At 37.2% G+C, this 23,225-nt stretch overlaps 1 protein-coding gene and 1 pseudogene across 3 annotated transcripts in view; one reads left to right on the top strand and one right to left on the bottom strand.

Annotated features, from left to right (window-relative positions):
* Fam168a (family with sequence similarity 168 member A) overlaps positions 1-23,225 on the bottom strand; it is a 212,310-nt gene that overhangs the window by 121,742 nt on the left and 67,343 nt on the right. The window lies entirely within an intron of this gene.
* On the top strand, positions 769-1,762 carry LOC101569290 (annotated as a pseudogene).

Here is a 23,225-nt window from a genome sequence, read left to right as displayed (position 1 = left end):
CACATATATGATCTATCTTACCACATATAACCACTTGATAGCTGTGTTTCTACTAAAAATAAAACTTGGTTCTAAGATTTTGTATGATTTTTTAAATCATACTTATGTTGTGAATCTTTTATTATCATATACTATATTTAACAACACACACACACACACACACCCTCCCTAGAACACTTCTTAGTCAAACATAGGTCACACTGATAATTCTCATCTTTATATCATTCACACCCTGAGCTATTTAGGTCCCCTCCACAGTTTGTATGGTAAGAATATTAGTAATTATGTACCTGTCAAACGGATCCAACTTTTTTTTGGCTTCCACAATTAGAACCCTTATAATATACTTATAATCCACATGAAAACTAATCCAAAAGAATATAAAAATAAGACAGTTAAAGGTAAAAAATGAGGGGCTGGGGAAATAGCTCAGTAGAATAAACGCTTGTCTGGCAAGCATAAGGTTCTGAGTTCAATCCCCAGTTCTGCCAAAAAAAAAAAAAAAAAAAGAATAAAGTCAGGTAGGGTAGTACTCTATTGTAATCCTAGCACTTTGGGAGGCAGATGCAAGAGGATCACAAATCCTAACCCAATCTAAGTAACTTGGCAACTTAGTGAGACCCTGTCTCAAAATAAAGTGCCAGGGATATAATTCAGTATAAAAGTCCTGAGTTCAGTCCCCGGTAGTGAAGAGGAAAGGGTGCTATGTAATTTATAGTGTTGTGAAAGGTTTGAAATGCTTACTACCAGAACGCCTTTTCTGGTTCCACTCACGTTGCCACTCTTCTCGTATCACCACCGGGATGAAGCCGATACCGCTGCAGGACCATGAGCGGTCCATTACACAGATTAAGTATAACCGTGAGGGAGATCTCCTCTTCACTGTGGCCAAAGACCCTATTGTTAATGTATGGTACAAGAATGGCAAGAGGCTAGGCACATACATGGGCCACACTGAAGCTGTGTAGTGTGTGGAAGCTAACTGGGACACCAAGCGTCCTCACTGGCTCAGCTGACAACAGCTATCATCTCTGGGACTGTGAAACAGGGAAGCAGCTGGCCCTCCTCAAGACTAACTTGGCTGTATGGACCTGTGGTTTTGACTTTGGGGGCAACATCATCACGGTCTCCACGGACAAGCAGTGGGCTACCAGTGCTTCATGAGCTTCTTTAACCTGCGGGATCCGAGCCAGATTGACAGCAATGAGCCCTACATGAAGATCCCTTGCAACGACTCCAAGATCACCAGAGCTGTGTGGGGACACCTTGGGAGAATGCATCATTGCAGGCCACAAGAGTGGAGAGCTCAACCACTCTGGACAGGTATTGGAGAACATTAAGGAGCACTCCCGGCAGATCAATGACATCATCATCCAGGGACACGACCATGTTTGTCACTGCATCCAAGGACAACATAGCCAAGCTCTTTAACTCCACATCCCTGGAACATCAGAAGACTTTCTGGACAGAACATCCTGTCATCTCAGCTGCCCTTTTTCCCAACTATGACCATGTGGTACTGGGTGGTGGTCAGGAAGCCATGGATGTAACCACAACCTCCACCAGGACTGACAAGTTTGAGGCCAGGTTCTTCCATTTGGCCTTTAAAGAAGTGTTTGGAAGAGTCAAGGGCCATTTTGGACCTATTAACAGTGTTGCCTTCCATCCTGATGGCAAGAGTTGCAGCAGCAGTGGAGAAGATGGTTATGTCCACATCCACTACTTTGACACACAGTACTTCGAATTTGAGTTTGAGGCTTAAGAAGCTGGATTTCTGTCTAGACCTGGAAGACTGCTCCTGGAACATTTTGGACTCTTAGAAATAAATTAGTTTGTTAATAAATGGCTTCTGGGCAAACAAAAAAAAAAAGAAAAGAAAAAAGAAATGTTTACTATCATTACTTCTATCCACAATTATGGAGCAAATTAATAAAAATGAGAAAAGTGCCAAAGGATCATTGTTTTAAATGTTCCAGTACAGTTCTTTTGTACTCCTAACTTCCTTGCAAAATTCTTTAATACTACCATAAAACATATTTGGAACACATGATACGTACTTTCTTTTTTAATTATTTTATTTTTTAAAGAGTACAAATTAGAATTTTTTATTTTTATTCTTTTGTGGTACCAGGGATTGAACTCAGGACCTTGTCCTTGCCAGGCAAGTGCTTATTCTACTGAGCTATCTCCCCTACAAATTACAATTAAAACAAAAAAGATTTTTTTTTAATTAAAAAAAACCAAAAAATTGAAAATGATACAGAATTTCACTTAGCAAAGTAATATGAATTTCACAGTATTTGCTATAATACAATGTTGTCTTCACCCACCTATTTTACACTTATAAATCCATACTGATGGTTCGCAAAATACAAGGACTATGCAACACCTTTAAAGTAAATAAAAAGTACAGAATCTTATCTTTCATACAATTTTATTTTCTCCCTTCAGCCAAAATAATATGATATCCAAACTTTGTCTTAATTGGTGGGTCTGTAAACACAAGCTTATCCATTCCACTCACAGGCAAGGCAAATGCTGCTTCCTGAAATGGTCCTATCACAGAGCTTCTGGTCTTCCAACCCAAGTCACCCCCTCACCTGGCTTTATCTTCACTATATTGTACGACTGCTTCACTGAATCTCATCCTGGACTTTAACTTTTCCATGGCTTCCATAACTTTGCTGTGTTTTTCACATAGAATGTGTCAGACCTTTACTGTATTGCCACCACCTTTGGGGCCCTGAGTCTTCTTGTCATCACTATCACTCCCAGAGGCTGCTTCCTCTTTCCCCCTTTTCCAGCACCACTTTTTCCTTTGGGCGGCATCTTTGGAATTCTGCACTTTCTTTTCTTCTTCTTCTTTTTTTTTTTTTTTGGTTCTGGGAATTGAAATCATAATCTTGTGATTGCCAAGCATGGGCATGTTGAATAAGCCTCACCCCAGCCCCAAGATAGGCGCTATATGCTTTCAACTGACAGGAAAAGTAAGGCTTCAGATTCTTCCATGAAATGGAAATAAAACTGTCATGCTGTCTTCTAGCCCTACCAAGAATGGATCATCTAGAGCAACCAAGAAGGTCAGTATAAAATGACACATGTGGTTGTGTTTGTTTTAGTTTTCTTTCTTTTGATACTAGCAGAAGACAACAATGTCTCTAGATCTGCAATGTGCTCACTTGGGTAACAAGGTGCAGCCAGAACAGGAAAGTTGCAGAAGACATTAAAAGAGATAGAACAACCTGAGCAACTACTTTTTTAAATGTATTTAGTACAGAGTCTACAGGGTCTCATTACACAGATCAGACTCTTAGTGATCCTCCTGTTTTGAGCCACTCAGGTGCTGGGATTCCAGGCGTGCTGCACCACACTCAGTCTCAATCTCCATCTCATTTAGATATGTCCCGTATCTAGAATCCTAAAATATCAAAACCCAAAGACCTGTTAGAGATCACACAGTCCAGCAATATTGTTTTTACAGAGACAGAAATTAAGAACCAGAGAGGAAAAGAAGCTCATCCATTAGCACAATGACAAATCAAAACTAAAGTCAGTAGAGCTAAGGTCAGAACTCAAGACTAAGCTGAGTGTAGATTTAAGTATAAAGCATATAAGAAGGAACTCTGACCAACTTTATCATTTGTGAACAAATCTCCAGAGATAGGAAATCCCCACATTTACAAATGCCACTGACTATACATGAGTTTTAGAGCTTTCAATGATACAAATAGCCTGCTCTGGCATATGGGCTGTAGGTTTGCCATTACTCCTTTAGCTATACACTGTACCATAAATCACAACCATCCACCACAGCCTCGCCAAATGTTTTTCAAGTGCTCACCTCAAGAAAATGGGTCACTTCTTGACATAAAGTGAAGAAAATAGGACATTATGGAAGGTTATGAACCTCTAAAGTTGTTCATCAAATTGAAATACCTAAAACAAAGCTCTAATTTGTAAAAGGTAAAAATGTGGAATTCATTATCCAGCTGCTGTCCAGGATTCCCACAACTCAACTGCAGAGAGGAAGTACCTCTGCTGTAGTACTAATGGGAAAAAAATAACATCCCCAAATGTAAAAATCTACACTTTAAAAAATCTAGCTAATTGGGATCTCCAAAGCTCCCTATTATTTAGCAATGCTCTAAGCAAACTGAACTCATTCTTGGTCTTCTAACTTTGCTTAATGAGGAAGAGAAGTATCTATTCACTTGCTCCACAAACCTGATGCATCCCTTATAAATTCAGATCCTAACAATTGTCAGACCCAGCTCAAGGCTTCCAACTGCAAGAGACCCTCTCTTAAAATTCCACATTAAAGTGCTCCGGTTTTTGCCTTCAAACCCTTCTTTCCTCCCCCCTTCCCCAACATTTCTTACTGTTTTCCCCTCACCTCCTTTCAACTAATTCAACTTGTGCCTTGGCCATACCAGTTTAGTTCCATGACTGCAAATCTTTTAGAGCTTTCAATGATACAGCCTGTGGAAACATACATTCCATAGGTTCACCACCAATGGTCTAGTTATTTTATCCCCCCCTTTTGTTTTTTTTGAGACAGGGTCTCACTATGTAGTTCAGGCTGGCCTTGAACTCACTATGTAGCCCAGAGAAGCCTGGAATTTTTGACAATCCTCCTGCCTCAGCCTCCCAAGTGCTGCACCACCACCCTGGCTGGTCTAGTTATTTCTAAGTACAGCTAACACTGTCTGCCTGGAGCTTGACTCTGTTGGTAACGCTTCTCATCCTATCAAATCATACCAACCTAGTAACTATGGTAGAAGAATGTGGAGGACCAAATGAGTAGCTCTCCTTGAAAGAAGAGTAATTGTCTCCATTTTGACTGAGCCTGACCCTATTTCCTTGTATTATTATGTACAGAGCTGGCTAGGACTTCTGTTTATCCTTCAATTGGACTTAAGCAATGTGTATTGGTCTAGCTAAGGTGCTGGTGATAGTCTTCGAAGGTGGCATGTGTGTTTCCCTAGTAACCTATACCTGCTGCTCTTTGAGTTAATGCTCCGCGGCACCAGCTGGGATTGAGCCTCGAGACAGAGGCTATGACTTCCTGGGGCTTGAAAGGCTACACCAAAGCTGAAGCACCAGACTTACCAAAACATTCGATACTATATAATGCAGGTTATTTTCTCTGCATATCCTCTCTACATATCGCAGAGGTAAATTTAGGCCACCCACCTAGCTCAGCTTATAGTAGTCTCTTTCTCACTATTCTCAGTCAATCCTCAAGCCACTCCCCCAATGAATAAAACTGGGTGAGGCCCTGGGTCACTCTCTTGGTTCCAGAAAGCCATCTTCATGGCTGGACTTAGAGCCCCTTGACTCCCTGATGATTGAAGATATAATTTAGTGTCTTTATTTTCACCGTGGGTTGCATTGTAAGTGGTACACTGCAATCAATTTGATGGGATTCCAATAACGTAACTTTGGGATTACAAATAGTGGCTTCTTGGACAAGACAAGGACCTGGAAGTGTCTCCTACAGAAGAAGACTGGACAACTTGGACTCAGGTATCTGAGTTGGAGCAGCACTCCATCAACTATAGCCAAGACTCCCATCTATGTCTATACAGCTCTTTCAATGAGGTAACTTTATCTCCCACACGTAAAACTAGGTAACCACTGACTTTAAAAACTTGAGAGCTTACCAGGCATACCTAATAACTTAAGCTCTTTGATGGATATAACAGCATATAAGGCATGACCACTGCCCTCTAAGAGTTGATGATATCACATGAGCAGGAAATTAAGAAGCAGTAGAGTCTGATTAAGGAGATACAGTGGCCAGTAATCAAACTTCAGGGTTCTGGTTTTACTTCTACCACAAAATCTGTGCTACCTGGGTAAGTACTTTTCCCACCTTATTTCTCTATAAAACAAGCAAGTATTCAAGTCAGTAATTTGTGAGGGTCCTCCTAATTCTGATATAAATAACCACAGTACTAGCCCATTCATGAGACAAACCAAGATGGTAGTGTAGTTAATGCCTAATGTTACCAGAAACACAATGCTGAACTCAATGGAAGCTGCTCTGGGACCAACAGATCCAGTGGAGCCTCCAAAGGAGAATGGAGCGGGTGTGATGGTGCATCCCTATAATACCACTTCGGGAAGCTGAGGCAGGAGGATCTCAAGTTCAAGTGCAGCCAGCACAGCTCAGCATTTTAACAAGACTGTCTCAAACAAACAAACAAACAAACAAAATTAATAAAGAGCTGGGGACATTGCTTAGTGAGAAGGCCTTGGCTTCAATCCCTGGTACCTCAAAAGGGTGGTATGTGAGGGGAAGTGAAACAAGATGAAGAATGTATCCACTGCTAGAAGTCATAGGAACATTTTTCATTATAAAAAGCTTTGAAAAATCTTTCATTCAAATTCCCTTTCTACACAAAGGAGCCTCATAACCCAGAAATGGGTTGATCAGAAGCCTAGTTACATAGATTCAACCCAAAGCCCAGCATGTGAGTGGGACCACCACAGGCCTGCCGGATCCTCATTCAACCCAGAGCCCAGGTCCAACATGTGAGTGGAACTTCCTCCATCAGACAGGCCTAGTGTGGAACCCTGAGGCAGAACTCCCTGTAGAGAGACTAGAGGCAAGACCCACCCATTCAAGAGCAGAACATCTTGCCAGAGTGGCACAATGGGTTCTCCTCCAAGGGCTGTAGCAGGAAGAAGTGGAGCACAGCAAACAGACCCAAGCCACACCCACTTGGATAAGTTCGAACTTGGCAGATCCAGACCTGGTGCTTAGGTAATAACTAAAAAAAAAAAAAAGCAATAACTCTACCAAACCTCTACACCAAAGGTCAGAAGACAGTGCTATACAAAATGACAAAGAGAAGGAGCAAAATGCATTCTCAGGCCCCGAGTCCACCCAGAACAAATGCAGGAGACAACAGCATAGAAGCAATTGGAAATCACAAACCTGAAATCTCTAAAATAATAGCATTGGAAGTAAAGAAACAACTGCAGAAAGGTATAGAGGAAATCAGACCAGAAATAATTTCTAAAGTAAAAAAAGAAATGATAAATATAATGAAAGTAGTACTAAGTGCTTCTAAAAAAGACACTGTAAAAAAAATGAGAATAGAAAAATGATGGAATCCTTGAATGAACAATGTAGGAAAGAAATAGAATGCATGAAGCAGATTCAAAGTACTATACAGGAAATTAAAACCTCAATCACAAGTTGGCAAAACCATTTGGATGAAAGTGAAAATAGACTTTCAGACCTTGAAGACAGCTTTGCAACTAGTAGAGAGGTAAGAAAAGATCTCTTAAAAACAACTAGGATGCAGGAAAAAATAATTGAACATCTGCAAGATGATGCAAAGATGAACAACATAAGACTAATAGGCATCAATGAGAAAAGAGTCAAAACAAATGATATAAAAAGAATATGGACAGAAGTAACAGCAGAAAACTTCCCAAATATGGGGAAACAATCTGACACTCATGTAACCAAAACATAGAACTCCAAATAACATCAACCTAATTAAAACCACACTGAGACATATAATAAACAAGATCCCAGAAATTCAGCACAGGAACAGTATACTGAAAGATGCTAGAGAAAAGAAACAGATCACATTTAAAGGAAAACCCATCAGAATAACAGCAGATTTCTCTTCACAAACCATCAAGGCAAGAAGAGCATGGAGCAAAGTCTTGCAAGAAAACAAATTCCAACCCAGACTAATACACCCTGCAAAACTCTCTTTCAAGTATAATGGAGAAGTGAAATACTTCCATGACAAAGAACAGCTAAAGAATTTCATGATGACAAAACCAACATACACAGACTACTAAAAGAGATTCTAGAGAGGGATCAAAATGACCACATCTCCATGAATGAGAATGGAAAGAACCCACCAAATAGGGCAAACAATTAAACACAGGAGAAAAAGAGGTATACAAAAGTGGTCTTTCAATTCTTCTTCTGTATACAGCAGCAAAACATTTCCATCAGCACACTCTACAAATGGACTTCTCCTGCACCCTATGTGGCATGATTCTATCTGGGTCTACATGGTGGATATCAAGGAAATAGCAGGAGCTCAGTCTTACAAGTGACTCCTATCCTGAAACTGTTAGAAGTGCTGGTCATTTATTTGCCATTCCAGTATTTGTTATGTTTTATTCTTAGTAATTCTTTTCTATCATGAAAACTTTTTCTTAGTTGAAGTGTCTTGAAATATTTAATTTTTAATTCATTAATATTTAATTAACTTTCTGAATATTGTTTAATCTTAATTTTTGTTTTAAGATTTATACTGTATCTTTCACTTATAATCTACTTATATGCCATGGTATGATATTTTCTCCTAGTATTAGAAATTTTAAAAAGTATATTTCCATTTTCCATTGACTTTATGTTACTTCTTATCTTTTATGCACGCACGTGCACACACACACACACACATACATATGAAAAAATAAGTATATAACCCAACATAAGATTGATACTGTTTTGTAGATATCTTCAATGACCTTTTATTTTTTGTTTTGTTTTATTTTTTGCAGAACCAAGGATTGAACTCAGGCCCTTGTAAGTGCTTATTCTACTGAGCCACATCAATGACCTTTTTAAATGGGCTCATCTAATATATTTTACATAGCCCTACATAACTACCACTATGAGAGCTCTTTATTCTTTATCCAGGACCATATAGCAACTTCTCTTGCCTTCTGGATTATGCTCTTTGCTATTTTCTATATGCTACATGTGGAGGTATTCGAATATTTTGAGTTTGTACTAGACAATATTTTACTTTTAGTTTTCAAAGGTATGTTTGCTAAGCATAACATTCAATGAGGAAAGATTTTTTTTTCTTTCAGTCTTTTGAATTAATTAGTCTAGTTTCTTACACACTTGTTCTTTTTTTTTTTTTTTTTTTTTGGCAGAACCAAGGATTGAACTCAGGCCCTTGTGCTTGCCAGGTAAGGGCTTATTCTATTGAGGCATCTCCCCAGCCCCTCTTTTTTTTCTCTAATGTGAAATGTTATTTAATTTTGTTCTTCCATAGCTAATATTTTTTATGTATATGCTTTAATGATTTTTTTCTTTACATTTTGGACAATTTCATTTTTGTGTATCTTGGTATGATTGTATTCAAATTTCTTGTGAAAAGGTTCACTTTTCTTGGAAATGTGGTGCTATAATTTCAACTAAATTCAGAAATTTTGGGGCCAGGGAGATGGCTCAGTGGAATAAGTGCTTCCCTGGCAAGCACAAGGGTCTGAGTTCAATCCCTGGTTCCGCCAAAAAAAAAAGAAAGAAAAATAAATTCAGAAATTTTAAATCTTTAAATATTTATTGCCTACCACTTTCTATTTTGAGAATTCTAATTATATGAATATAAGTTTCTTGATTTTGGCAAAGTGAACTATTGTATGACTGATCTGTAAATTCTTTTTCACTTTTATCTTGGATAATTTTTATTATTATATTCATTTAAGTTTGTAAATAATTTATTTACCATGTGCAATCTATTATTAATCTCATGCTATGTATTCATTTCAGAAATATTTCTCTAAAATTCAGTCTTACATCTTTCACATTTCGGTATTTGTCTATAATTTTAATATGCTATATAATCATTGATTTTCAATAAAATTAATGAGAAAAAATAATTTTAAAAATTTAAAAAGAAAAAGAAGCCTGGTAACATAGACAATGGACAAAACCAACAGGGTAGTGCCCAGCCCCAATAGCACAATGACTGAGGGGTTACAGGAAGGAACAGGGTTCAGGAAGTTGAATATCCTAAGCAATATAATAAATCCTAAGCTTTTTTAGTCAAAAATATAACTATTTTGTAGGCTTATTTACAAATTTCAGAGAAATAGCAGTAAGTTCTTTCTGTGGACATTATAAATGTAAAAACAAGTTTTACTGTCAGCCAGATTCAAGCTTAAATTCAATCATTTATCATTCACAAGACCTTGAAAAAGTTATTTAACATCCCTGAGTCTTAAGTTTCCTCATCTATATAACATGATTAAGTATCCCCATTTTACAAAGTTAGCTTGAGAACTAAATAAAACTTATGAAAAGTATATATTTTAGTTACTATGAATTATTTTCCTTCCTGCCATCATATCATACTACATTTACTTTCTCTGTAGCACGAACCCTACCTTGTTGTTATTAAATAACTTTCTATAAATCACATACATATATATATTAATTTACATATTTGATATATATCCATCTTTGCCATGATTATGAACTACTTGAGAGCAAAGATATGTTATAATCCATAATTGAGATCCCATAAAATTATGTCTGGTATATAGGAGGCAAGGGCCTTCGGAAATTGGATGAATATGCCCATCTTGTACCCAGTCTTACTCGAGGCACCATACACAGAAAATAATGATCACAATAATGTTGAACATATTAGTAAAAAAAAAAAAAAAAAATCCAATAAAAACAGAATTTATTTGGTGTTAGGCATTCCAGGCCCTTAAACTCTTTTTTGGCCCACATCACATTTACAACCTGATAGGTTATTATCCCACTTGGTTGATGAGAAAATTTAGGCACAGAAAGGTTAAGCAACTATCCAGGTACGCAATAGGCAAGCACTTGAGAGAATGTAAGTACATTCATGGTTGCTAGGAGTTAGGAAGAGGGCAGAATAAGAAGTGACTGTTAATTGGTAAAGGTTCTTTTGAAGGTGATAAAAATGTTCTAATATTAGATAAAGGTGACATGTGTATAAATCTGTAACCATACTAAAAAAACATTTAGTTGCATTTTAAAAAGGTAATCAAATGTGGGTTTTATTATATATGACTTTTATCTTTCAAAAGTTTATTTTTAATCTGCCAAAGGTCAGAGAGCCAAAAAGGTGACAGACCCAGAATTCTAATGCTAAAAATCTACTTTGAACCAGTATTTTATACTATCCCCAAAGAAAATAAAATCTCGTGCTACTTAATAACTATCACCTAACAGAGATAGAGAAAGAGTGAAAGACAGATTCTATTAGAAACATTAGAAGATGAAGATATGGCTCAGAGTTAAGTGTGTGTTTACCATCGATAAGGCTCTGGGTTTAATCCCCAGCCTCTGGAGAGAAAAGAACTATAAGAAAGAAAAACAAGGCCTAGAAGTTCAGGTGTTTAATAATAAGTAGTTGAACTAACTGAAAAAAATAAGCTCATTTACTTATTTAATTCCTGACCTCACAGTACTCAGTATAAAGCACAATCCAGATGTTGGCAAAGTACCTCTAATATAGCTAGAAGGAAATGCACTATGTAAAATATAAACTTCCTGGAGAAGCATCTCTTGTGAAGGAGTCTGGCAGAAATACTCAGTGTTCACTGACTATTCATGAGCTCTCCCACAGTTCTAAGTTTCTTGTAGTTAGGCAGCTGCATCAATTAGTTTTGCTAGTGTTCTGTGAACAGAAATGACATGTCTAGAACCCAGATTATTTGACTGCTAGAGATTATTGCTCTTTTTGCCATCCCAATTCATGCTAATACAGGAGAAATATATCTTTTTTTTTTTAATTTATTTATGTATGTGTGTGTGTGTATGTGAGTGTGTGAGTGTGGCCAGCTCAGCCCACCAGGGGGCAGGGCTGGCTGGCATGTGGTGCTGGGGGATTGAACCGTGGTCCCTGATGCTTTTTGCTAAGCTTGTTCTAAGTAGGTGCTTTAGACCACTGAGCCATCTCTCCAGCCCGAAATATATCTTATTGATAGTTAAAGAACACAATTTATTTGGGCAGTGAGGCACTGACATATTTCATGGAGAATTGTGCTTGCCCAGTAGTTCTCTTATGGTATACTCCTAACAAAAATATTTCAATTCCTCAAAGAGGATTGATTAGGGAGAATTCAGAAGTATATTCTACTATGTATAATTTTGGTCTTGGCTTGCTGGTACCAGTTATCTTCTTGTGAAACATCATATGATCTTGAATCTCTTTTTTTGTTTTTAAATTCAAGGCAGATCCCATAGCTTTTCAACATAAGCTAGGAAGTATATGTCATTATAGAAAATTTGGCACCATTTCTTTCAGCTATCTCACAATTCAATAGTAAATGTCTCTTAAAAAAGGCCAATGGGGTTTGAGAAAGGGGAAAAGGGGAAGGGAGAGGGGAAAAGAAAGCAAAATAAAAAAAAAAATTTTTTAAAGAAAGCAAAATAAAGACTATAGGGCTTACTACTATATTTACACGCCTAACACAATATCCCAGAATTGGTTTTGCTATTCTGGGTCTCTTCTGGTACCATATGAATTTTAGGATTATTTTCTCTAGCTCTGTGAGGAATGCTATTGGTATTTTGGTTGGGATAAGTTTTTTAACTTGATAAGATCCTATTCGTTCATTCTCAGTACTATTTCTTGTGCCAATTGGGTTCTGTTTAGAAAACCCTAGCCTATGGCTATGTCTTCAAGAGTTTTACCCATTTTATCATCCAAAAAACTCTAAGTATTTTTGCTTTAACTGAGTCAATCTTTTGCAGGTGGCTACAATCTTTCTAGCACCTTTTATTTAGAAGGTGCTAGTTTATGTTTTTGTCTCCTTTGTCAAAGATAAAATAACTGAATTGCCTGGGGTTATTTCTGTTTTCACATGCCTGTTTTTGGGCTAGTACCATGCTGTTTTTATCACTGAGCCTTTGCAATATAACTTCAAATCTAGGATTATGATACTTCCTGTTTTGCTTTTGTTATCCAGAACTGCTTTTACTATTCTAGGTTTCTTCCAGTACCATGTGAATTTTAGGACTGTTTTCCCTAGTACTGTGAGGAATGCTACTGGTATTTCAATTGAGATTATTGAAATTAGTATTTCATTTCAAATGGCTGTACTTTCACAACTTGAAAGTACAGCCATTTCGACTATATTGGTTTTTCTTATCAAGGACCAATGGGGTATCTTTCATTTTCTGATTTCTTCAATCTCCCTTTTCAGAGTAATGCATTTTTCATTGTAGAGGTCTTTCACTTCCTTGGCTAGGTTATATCCTAAAAACAGTATTTAATCTTTCTTGATGCTATCTTTTTTTGATGCTATTGTTAATGTTGCTGTTTTCCTAATTTCTTTCTCAGTGAAGTCCTTATTTAGTGTATAGGAATGCTAATTATTTTGGATGTTAATTTTGTATCATGTTACATCGCTGGATTTCATTATTAAGTCTAGAAGTCTTTTGGTGGAATTTTTGGGGGTCTTGTAAATAGAGGATCATATCAACTGCAAATAATGACACTCTCTTTGCTATACAAATCTCTTTTCTTTCTCTTGCCTGTCTGCTCTAAGTTTCCAAGACTACGAAAACAGGTTTGTTTTATTTTATTTTATTTTATTTTATTTTATATGTATTTGTTACAGGGCCTTACTACACAGCTCAGATGGGTAGTGATCCTCCTGTTTTCAGCCTCCCCAGCACTGGGATTACAGACATGTGAGATCACGCCCAGGCTCGTACTGGTAGGGCCCGTGCAGCATGTGGTGCTGGGGATCAAATCCTGTTTCCTATGCCTGCCTAGGCAGGCGCTTAGTCTGCTGAGCTATCTTGCGGGCCCTAAGCAGGTAGGTTTTAAAGTGTGCCATAAATCATGGATCATGAACAACACACTAATATGAAATTCTGCCAGTTTCATTATAGTTGCACAATGCTTCACATTGCAGCTGAAGAAATGTCATCAGTAGAGATGAAACCTGAGTTGATGGTTCAGACACTGAGTGACACACCAATGTTCAGAGTTCTTACTGCAAAACATTTTGTCTCATGCAAAAACAAAAATGTACTTTAATCAAGCTCCAACATCAAGGTAAATTTGATTTTTTGACCTCAATGGAATTGATTGAACCAAGTTTGTAGCCAAAAATAATAGAGTGAACTTTAAATATTATATAAGCTCATGACAGCATTTAAGAAATGCCTAGAAAATAATCCAAGAAATGGTCAAATGGTTTCATGTATTGTAACAATGCTCCATATTATGTATCATTTCTGGTATGGCAATTTCTGTCAAATAAAAACATGATGTGTCATCATTTACCTATTCACTGAATCTATCAAGGTCAAGTTCCAAAGTCAAAATGACTATGAAATGACAGCCACCACAGCACAAGGACTTCCTGAACTGCTTCAGAAAGTAGCAAGAACAATGGGATAAGTACGTTTTGAGGGGGAATTAATGATAACATATCTTTTACACAATAAATTTCAAAAAATTGTACATCCAGCACCCAGTTAGGAACAATCTTTTCTAACAGATTATAATTTCCAAAGATGGTCACAAAAAACTTCCCATCTTACATGCTTTCTCACAATATTATCTTGCCACAAACCCATCATAAAGTAGACCCTAATTCATCTCTCCTTTAATCTGGGCTGATCTGGCCTTGTGAGTCACAACCAATAGTATACAAATGTTCCAAGATTCTCTTGGGATGCTGCCTAGGAAGCACTATGGAAAAAAGTTAATGGGCTTTTTCATTCATTCATCCATTTAATAAATATATTTTTGTACATTTCTTCTATGGGTTGGGGTCTAGACATCATGTTGTTATTAGGCACAATAATGTTCTATTAACCTTGTTCTCACAGACTTTATATTTTATAGGAAAGAGGTAAAGGACTGACGGGACACACTAATATATTTTACAATTACAACTTGTAAGAAATCCTCATAAAGAAGCAAAGAGAAATTTGCTCAAGAATAGCAAGTCAAGAAAAAAACAGTTCAAGGCAGTGACATTTAAACCAGCTGTAACCCAAAAAGTAATCAGCCATGCTGGAGGGAGCAGCAGGCAAACATGTTACGAATAAGAACATCAAGGACAAAAGCACTGAAGCAAAAAATAGTATGTATGACAGAGATTCAAAGGAACTGAGAAATGATGAATGTGGCTAGAATACAATGAATAAAGAGGAGAGTGCCACTAGGACTAGAGCATAGATTTTTGAAACAACAGTGTTGGGTTAATCACAGGTAAGTGTAGCATATGACAAAATTCACTTCTTAAAGTTATAATTTTGGTATTGTTTTAAAGCCAGCTTTTGTGTAACTTTAGATATAAAATAAAATAGCTCAAACAATAAATACAGGTACTGAATAGTGTATAACTAGATCTAATCATACAGAGGACATGGTAAATAGGACTGTTTCCAAGACAAAGAAATTTATGCTTTGAAGGTCTTTCTGTAATTAACTTCTTTAGAATTTCAGGACACAGAAGGATACAACTGACTTTCTCATTGACTCCTTAGAGATGTATTTCATAAATCATACCTGATTTGACCTAGTTTCTTTAAGCAGTCATCTCAAAATATTTCACTGAAATCATAATCCTTAAATGAAAAGGTAATCAAGCCTATTACCAAAGGATGCCCTGTCTAAAATGGAACTTTCCTCTTTGTAGAATTCAGAACATCAAAGTGGCTTCCTATACTCCTTACCCTATAGCTTTGTTCTCTCTTATCAGGTATCAAGAATAGCAAGCTAAGTCTCGACTTATGGCAAAGCAGAGAAGATATTATATATTTTTTTCACATTACTATCAAACATTTATCCAAGGACCCAACAATAACCAATCAGCTGAAAAAAAAATTATTAGTAGTAATGGTTCCCAGGAAACCATCTCCCAAGGTGTGGAACCTCCTAAGAAACACTACCATACAGCAAAGTTCTAGAAGACTAAAGGCTATCTTTTACACAGGCTGAAACCAGTGAACTCCAAGTTATAAATGAACTGATAAAAATCTTATTATGGTATAGTAATTTCATGAAATACATGTGCTATTATTTTAATAAGATTGATTTAGTCTTACAAAATTGAAAGGATTGGTAGGTTGTATAGCCTAACCTATGTATGCTTGATCATTCTCTGTAAGAACCACAATCATACCCAGTTAGTCCCATAAAAGGAACCTTTTGACCTGCCCATTCCAAGGAAATAAAAAGACACGCACCTTACACTAGCATCTATACTGTGGCCACAGCAGTTGTGGAAACCTCTAAAGGGATTGAAGAGATTATGCCTCAGAGACAGGAGAGCTAAGACACAACCTCCCCCATCACCCTAGGGTCATTGGTACTTAAACTGGCTGAGATTAGGTGGTGATCTCCCACCACCACGACCACTACTTCCAATTCACTCAGTTCAGAGATGGTAAAGATTTTTTTTTTTTTAATTAAGCTCTGCTCTTGCTGCTGTTCATATCTGACAATAATGTTTTGTTCTAGTGGAGATGGGGAAACCATATATAATTGCTCTTAATTTCATCTTCTAAAGTAGGAAATTAGTCTTTAATTGAATAAAACAATCAGAGTATCCTCACTGGTAAGCAAAGAAGACCCAAGGAGCTTGCAGCTAATGCCTATAGACAAGACTGTTTTAATGCTAGTAACAAGGCAGAAGAAAAACTACCTACTTAGTTTTGTGTTGGTTTTTTCTTTTCTGTATTTAGGACAGGGTCTACAGGGTATCACTACATAGATAGGACCTGTAGTGATCCTCCTGTTTTCAGCCTCCCAAGCACTGGGATTACAGGTGTGCGTCACCACACCCAGTCTCAATCACCGTCTCAGTATGCTTCATGGGCAGGGCTGGCACGGAAAGTTGGGAATCGAACCCCAGCTCCTGTGCTCTGCCTAAGCAGGTGTTTTAGTCCACTGAGCTATCAGGCCGGCCTACCTAATTTTTTAAGTAAACCACTAAGAAACTGACTCATTCAGAGGCCTTTGCTCTGGGCTTAAAGCTTGTGGTTAGCACATAAAGACAAAGGATGATTCTCTAGCACTAGAAAACAGGATTCCTTGCTGAGAAAACTTTCATACATGATGGATGAGTAATAAATTATTTATGGAAGCAGTTTAAAGGACAACATGGGGGGCCAGGAAGATGGCTCAGTAGAATAAGCGCTTGCCTGGCAAGAATAAGAGCCTGAGTTCAATCCCCGGTTCTGCAAAAGAAAAATAAAAAAGAAAGAAAGAAAGAAAGGACAACATGGGGCATAGGAAATTTGGAAATAGTAGATTTCAACCAAATTGTAAAGAAGAAATTCTCAAGAAAGTTGAAATTACAGTATTTTATTAAAAGAAAAAGCAAAGAAAGTAATGGAGCAATAGTTTGCATTCAAGTTCTCTGACTTTCAAGTTCAGGTTTGTATCTCATAATGACTTTGTTCACATTGAAAGCCTCTGCAGCCTCAATGTTTTGTAATCTGTTAAATAATTTACCCCTTATGTCTCTTTTTCATTTTCTAAAATGTTTGTCCCTCTCTCATTTACTACCATTTCTTCTATTTTCTTAGCCTTTATGAGCTAATACCAGTTTATTTCCATTTCAATGAAGTTTTTAAAGGGACATATGATTTACATTTTCTTTTTTTTGGGGGGGTGGATACTAGGAATCGAACTCACAACATTGCTCTTGCCAGGAAGGTGCTTGAGCCACTAATATATAACCCCAATCCATGATTTACATTTTCAATCCATTTCATTTTATTTAAAAGGCACTTCATGAAGTTCTTGGAAAGGCAAAAGACATAAAGAGCCAAGAAAGATGGCACACAACTGTTATTCCCCCCTTCAGAAGGCAGGAAGATCACAAGTTCAAAAAGCCAGGCAGGGTAACCTGTGATCATTCTCCATCCCAAGACTAAAAAAGAACTTTGCAAATATTACAGTGCAATACAATCCTACAGGATTAATGAGAAGGAAAATTAGTAGGTATTCTCAAAAATAAACTTCTTTTTGTTAGCTAAACATCTTATTAAATAAATAGATAATTTTCCCAAAAACCACAGAAAAAATTAAAAGGATGAAATCTAGGCTCTGGTTACCAGGTTTTTCAAATTCTATGTATTGGCTTTTTTTTTTTTTTTTTTAATGTATGTAGTATAGAGTCTACAGGGTCTTGCTACACAAATCAGACTCATAGTGCTCCTCCTATTTACAGTCTCCCAAGTGCTGGGATTACAGGCCTGCACCACAAACACCACCACGCCCAGTCTCAATCACTCTCTCAGCACACCTTGGGAGAGAGGCCGGAATGGCAGGCCTGGGGATTGAACCCCCAGCCCCTGTATCTGCCTAAGCAGGCACTTTAATCCGCTAAGCTATCTGGCCAGCCCTATATTGGCTTTGAAGACCACTCAGGATTCTATAACTGTAAGAGGGAAAAAGAAACATAAAACCCTTAATCTGAAACATTTGCAATTCAAACTTGTCAGTCTCTGACCGAAATAGTGAGACACTCATAGCTTTGCAGAGACACTCATAATATTAATCCATGACCATTTTTCACTGGTTAGCACTCCTTCACAGCTTGTACCAAATGATAACATGGTCTTAAAGGCCAGTGATAAAAGCTTCTTAAGTCTTATATACAGAATTGTACTGTACTTCACTGGGGAGAAACACAGAAGGGAAGAAACAGGATTACAGTTTGGGCAGAAAGCTCACACAGAAAACAACTCCACAGTTCTGTTTAGATGCCTCAATACCAGCTTATGACATAAACTGTCCTTAAAGGAAATGATGAGAGTTCCCTTTTAGAAGAATTAGTCATTGAGTATATATCATGCCTTGGCTCATCTCAGGAAATATGTACATTTGGGGAAGTTTCTTCCTTCAGATCATATAAAAGTGATGGGTCGCACTTAGCATATGTAAATACTTATGTACCAGACATGCCACAAGAAACTTGGCAAACATTATTCTCAAACCAAAGCCCAAGGCTGGCAAGATAGCTCAGTGGACTAAGGCATGTGCTTAGGCAAATGTAGAGACTGCGGTTCAAATCCTGGTACCATACACCATGCCAGCCCCGCCCCCAAGGAGGGCTGAGCCAGGCAAACTCTGGGCCTAGTGGCAAAGGCCTGTAATCCCAGCACTGGGGAGGATCACCATGAATCCACACATGGTGATCCTCCCCAGTGAGACCCTGCAACAACCACATACAGTGAGAAAAAAAAAAAGATCAAACCAAAACCCATTGCTGAGGGTGCCTGCATTTTACAAATAGATTCAGTCAGAAAAATTAATAGACTTACTCAAAATCATTTACACAGTGAGACCCTGCAACAACCACATACAGTGAAAAAAAAAAAAAAGATCAAACCAAAACCCATTGCTGAGGGTGCCTGCATTTTACAAATAGATTCCGTCAGAAAAATTAATAGACTTACTCAAAATCATTGATCACTACTACTATTAGTCATTATTATTTATCACTATTTTAATGAAGAAAGTGAGGCTCAGAAGGGACACAACTATTAAGTTGCTGAATAGAAGAATAGAGGTTTATCCCAGATAGATCTAGAAGCTCATACTACTCCTACAATGCCTTTTCTAAATGCTAAACCACAAAATGAAAGTAACATTTCAACTCCTGTGAGTATACAAACATAAATGATATGTGCATTTTTTCCCTTTAATTCCTTCCAAATAATAAATGTCATCACTTCTGAAAAGCAGTTAAGGAGAAAAACTGAAGTAACTATTCTAAGATCCTCTTTTTAATTACAAAGCCTACCCAAAAGAAAAAGAAAAAGACTAAGGAAAAGTGACATTAGTCCAAGGACTTTTAACTCTTACAATGAGATCATACTCCCACTTGAACCAATTTCCACAGTCATCCAGTGGCTCATCAAAATAATGAGCTAAAATAATTTAATTACTAAATCCTGTCATTACTGGTCTCACTCAATGCTTTAATGAAAAGTTTGTTTTTGAAAAGTATTGCTTCCAGGCAATATGCAATACTGTAAGCTTTGAAGCAATGGCACCAGGATCCCCTAAATCTGAATGATGCCCTGAGAAAGGAACAACTCAGTCCCAACCCTAAATAATTTATTTTGAGACTTTATATGTGTTGACCCAGAAGCAATAAACAAAGCAGTCTCATCTATTTTGCATCCTAGTAATGAAGAAGTCGTTCTAGCCTCCGCCAGAAAGAAAGAAGAAAGAAAGAAAGAAAGAAAGAAAGAAAGAAAGAAAGAAAGAAAGAAAGAAAGAAAGAAAGAAAGAAAAGCAAAGGAACCTGTAGGAGCAAGAAAAGAAAAGCTTATTTTTACAAGGAATGTATCTGAATTATCTTATAAATTGCTAGTGTGAGATTATAGAATGAGAAGAGGAAAAAGATGACCTAATTTTATACAACTCTTTTGAAAGCTCAAGCTCAGACTGCCTTATATAAAAGGCCAATTATTAATAAATATTGTAACTGCAGCCTTCCAATTGCTATTACTTTGCTCTGTTGTTGCTTGTGCAGCCCAAAATGGCCAGAAAGAGAAATCAATTGCACAGATTTCTACTGCTATCATTTAACAAATTGGGAGAAAGGAAGAATTCAAAGTTTAGGACAGCTAAACCCGTGCTCATGTCCTAGCTTCCTCACTCACTATATAACTTTAATTAAGTTTCTTAGTTTCTCTCTCTAAAATGGGAACAAAGTAATGGGCCAAGGGGAAGAAAAAACCTAATTATATGTAACTTATGTTAGTCTCTTTGTCCTTTTGAGAAATATATTTACGTTCAAAGACTACTTATCTTAGATTTCAGATTTTCAGAAGATATAATTTCAAAAAAATATGAGTATCAAGGGCATTCTCCTCTGCTCACTCCAGTATCTGTAATATGACAGGCACAAGGTGCAAGCCTTCAGTAAGACTAAAACTTATAGAATAAAACAGCTGCTGGGAAGGATACCTACTCTAAGGGTTATTCCCAATTCCTTCCAAGAATATTCAAAATTAAGCCAATCTAAAGAAACACCTAATTTTCCCTAATTTGAAGGATATTTCTTTATTCAAACAGTATTTGCTGAGCATCTCTTTAACACTAAGAACGTTGTGGAGCAGTACAAATACAGAAACAAATCAGACACTGTTCCAGCCACTAATGAATGATGGTAAAATGACGATAACAGCTATCAAAACAAACAATTACAATTTAGAAGCTATTAATACATTGTTTTACCAGTTTCAAACCAATTCTTTATTGTCCTGCCATGATACTGAACTAGACTACAGACCAAATTTATCCTTTCCCAGCTGACTGCCTACTAGGTCCTGCCAAGAGATGGAGCCAAAAGAAGACTACTACAAAGAAAGAAAAAACTTCCTCTAGTGTCCCATTTTTTAAAATGGAAACAGTAGATCAGTGGGCAGGAGGGCACTGGTGAGGTGAATGCCACTGACCAGTTTCTTCTCTACCACAGTAACAAGCAACATATTGCTATGATAGCCATACACTTTCCTCAGAGGTCTGAATCTCAACCTTGTGGTGCTCTTCTAAGTATCTTCCCTGATCAGCCCTAAGAATGGTAGTCATTTTCTCTATTCTGTCTCTATTCTGCCTTAGTGTTTTCTTTTGCCTCTTTCAGTAGTCAACTATCTTATACCTAGTTAACAACTCTTCACAGTATCGGTGTGACTTTTGCCTTCAGAACTAGACTATGACTAATACAAGTGACAATGATCATAGAGTTCAGCCTCCTATTTTACAGATAAATTAAAGAGTTCTAAAGATTGGCAATGATGTATGTGAATTTGGAGTGTTAGATCTGAGACTAGTAGTCTTGTTTCAAACTCTGAATAAATAATAACCATGCAACTTGTGTCTCTTCACATTCAAACTATGAGATTCCTAAGCTGGACATTACCAACAGCCTATTATGGTTCCTAGGACACACCAGGAACTCACCAAATATATTCAGAAGTGTTCTATTGAACTGACTAGGTAAACACAGTACTTAAGTTCGAGAATAGGTGAATCTTACAAACCTAACTGCATTAGCAACTTAGCACATATTTCTATTTGCAATCTTAACTATTTTCCTATACCATGCTAGCAGTTAAAGTATATACCTTTAAAGCTTCCATAAAGGAATTAAGTTTGGTGCAACAAACCATAGCTCTTTCTCTTCTTCCTTTATATAAGCTGGGAAAAATCATCAGGCAAGGTGGCACATACCTATGATCTTAGCACTCTAGGAGGCTAACATAGGAGGATCACATATTCTGGCCCAGCTTATGCAATTTAGCAACTCAGCACGTCTCTGTCCCAAAATAAAAAATATAAAATGTTTTCAAGATATAGGTCAGTGTGATGGGCCTAAGTTCAATTGCTACAATCATATAAATGAATAAATAAATAAATAAATAAATAAATAAATTCCAGTTAGCTGAAATCTTCCCAGAGAAGAGGACACAGTTGTTTACTAGCAGTTCAAACCATTGCTAATATTCATATTGCTATTTTTTTTTCTTTTGACAGTTCATTCAGACTTTTTGAGGATGCATCATCTACTATAATCAAAGTAGAACCTAGAACCAAAAGAATGAATCCCTGGCTCTGCCAGACTTCATTTATCCATGTGAACTTGGACAAGACATTTAACCTCTTCATGCTTTAATTTCCTCAATTTAAAAACAGGAACTATAACTACTTGTCATAATGGGCTACTATGAGGATCAATAAGGACCACTGCTCATCACATTTTACTCAGATCTTACACATTTGACCTTCTCAGCTAGGTATGGTGGCATACCTATTGACCCCAGTTACATAGGAGACTAAGGCAAGCAGCCCATTTGGGTACAGGAATTTGAGGCCAACCTGGAAAAAAAAACAAAGCCTTGTGTTAAAAAAACTGAATTTGGTCTTCTCTGTAGATGATCACATATAAAACATAGAGAAGAAGAAAGGTAATAAGGTTTGAGTTAGACAATCTACTTCGTAAAATCACTATTAAGCTCTTTTTAAAAAAAAATGATATGGATCAAAACAATTTACTTGAGATATCATAAAGTTTCCTCCCTTTTTCTCTTTTAAAGATTGGCTGACTGACTGATTGATTGAATGACTGATTTGGTACAGGGTCTCGCTACACAGCTTGGACTCACAGTGATCCTCCTGTCTCAACCTCCCAAGCGCTGGAATTATAGGCATGCGCCATCATGATCAAACCTGAGTCTTTGCACTTGCCAATGAGCTATCTCCCTGGCCCCCATGAGGTTTCATTATAATGCTTCACTTATACAGAATACAGCAATCTACCTTGTCTTTTTGGAACACATGGAAACCTAGGAAAGAAGCAGAAAAGCCACTGCTAAAGTTAAATAACTGGGGCTGGTGAGATGGCTCAGTGGTCTAAAGCACCTACTTAGAACAAGCTAAGCAAAGCACAGGGACCGCAGTTCAATCCCCCAGCACCACATG

The sequence above is a fragment of the Octodon degus genome, unplaced genomic scaffold (genome assembly GCF_000260255.1).
Source record: "Octodon degus isolate 3935 unplaced genomic scaffold, OctDeg1.0 scaffold00146, whole genome shotgun sequence".
NCBI classification, from domain to species: domain Eukaryota; kingdom Metazoa; phylum Chordata; class Mammalia; order Rodentia; family Octodontidae; genus Octodon; species Octodon degus.
Note: the sequence above shows the minus strand (reverse complement) of the source record. Positions and strands in the feature narration are given on the sequence as shown.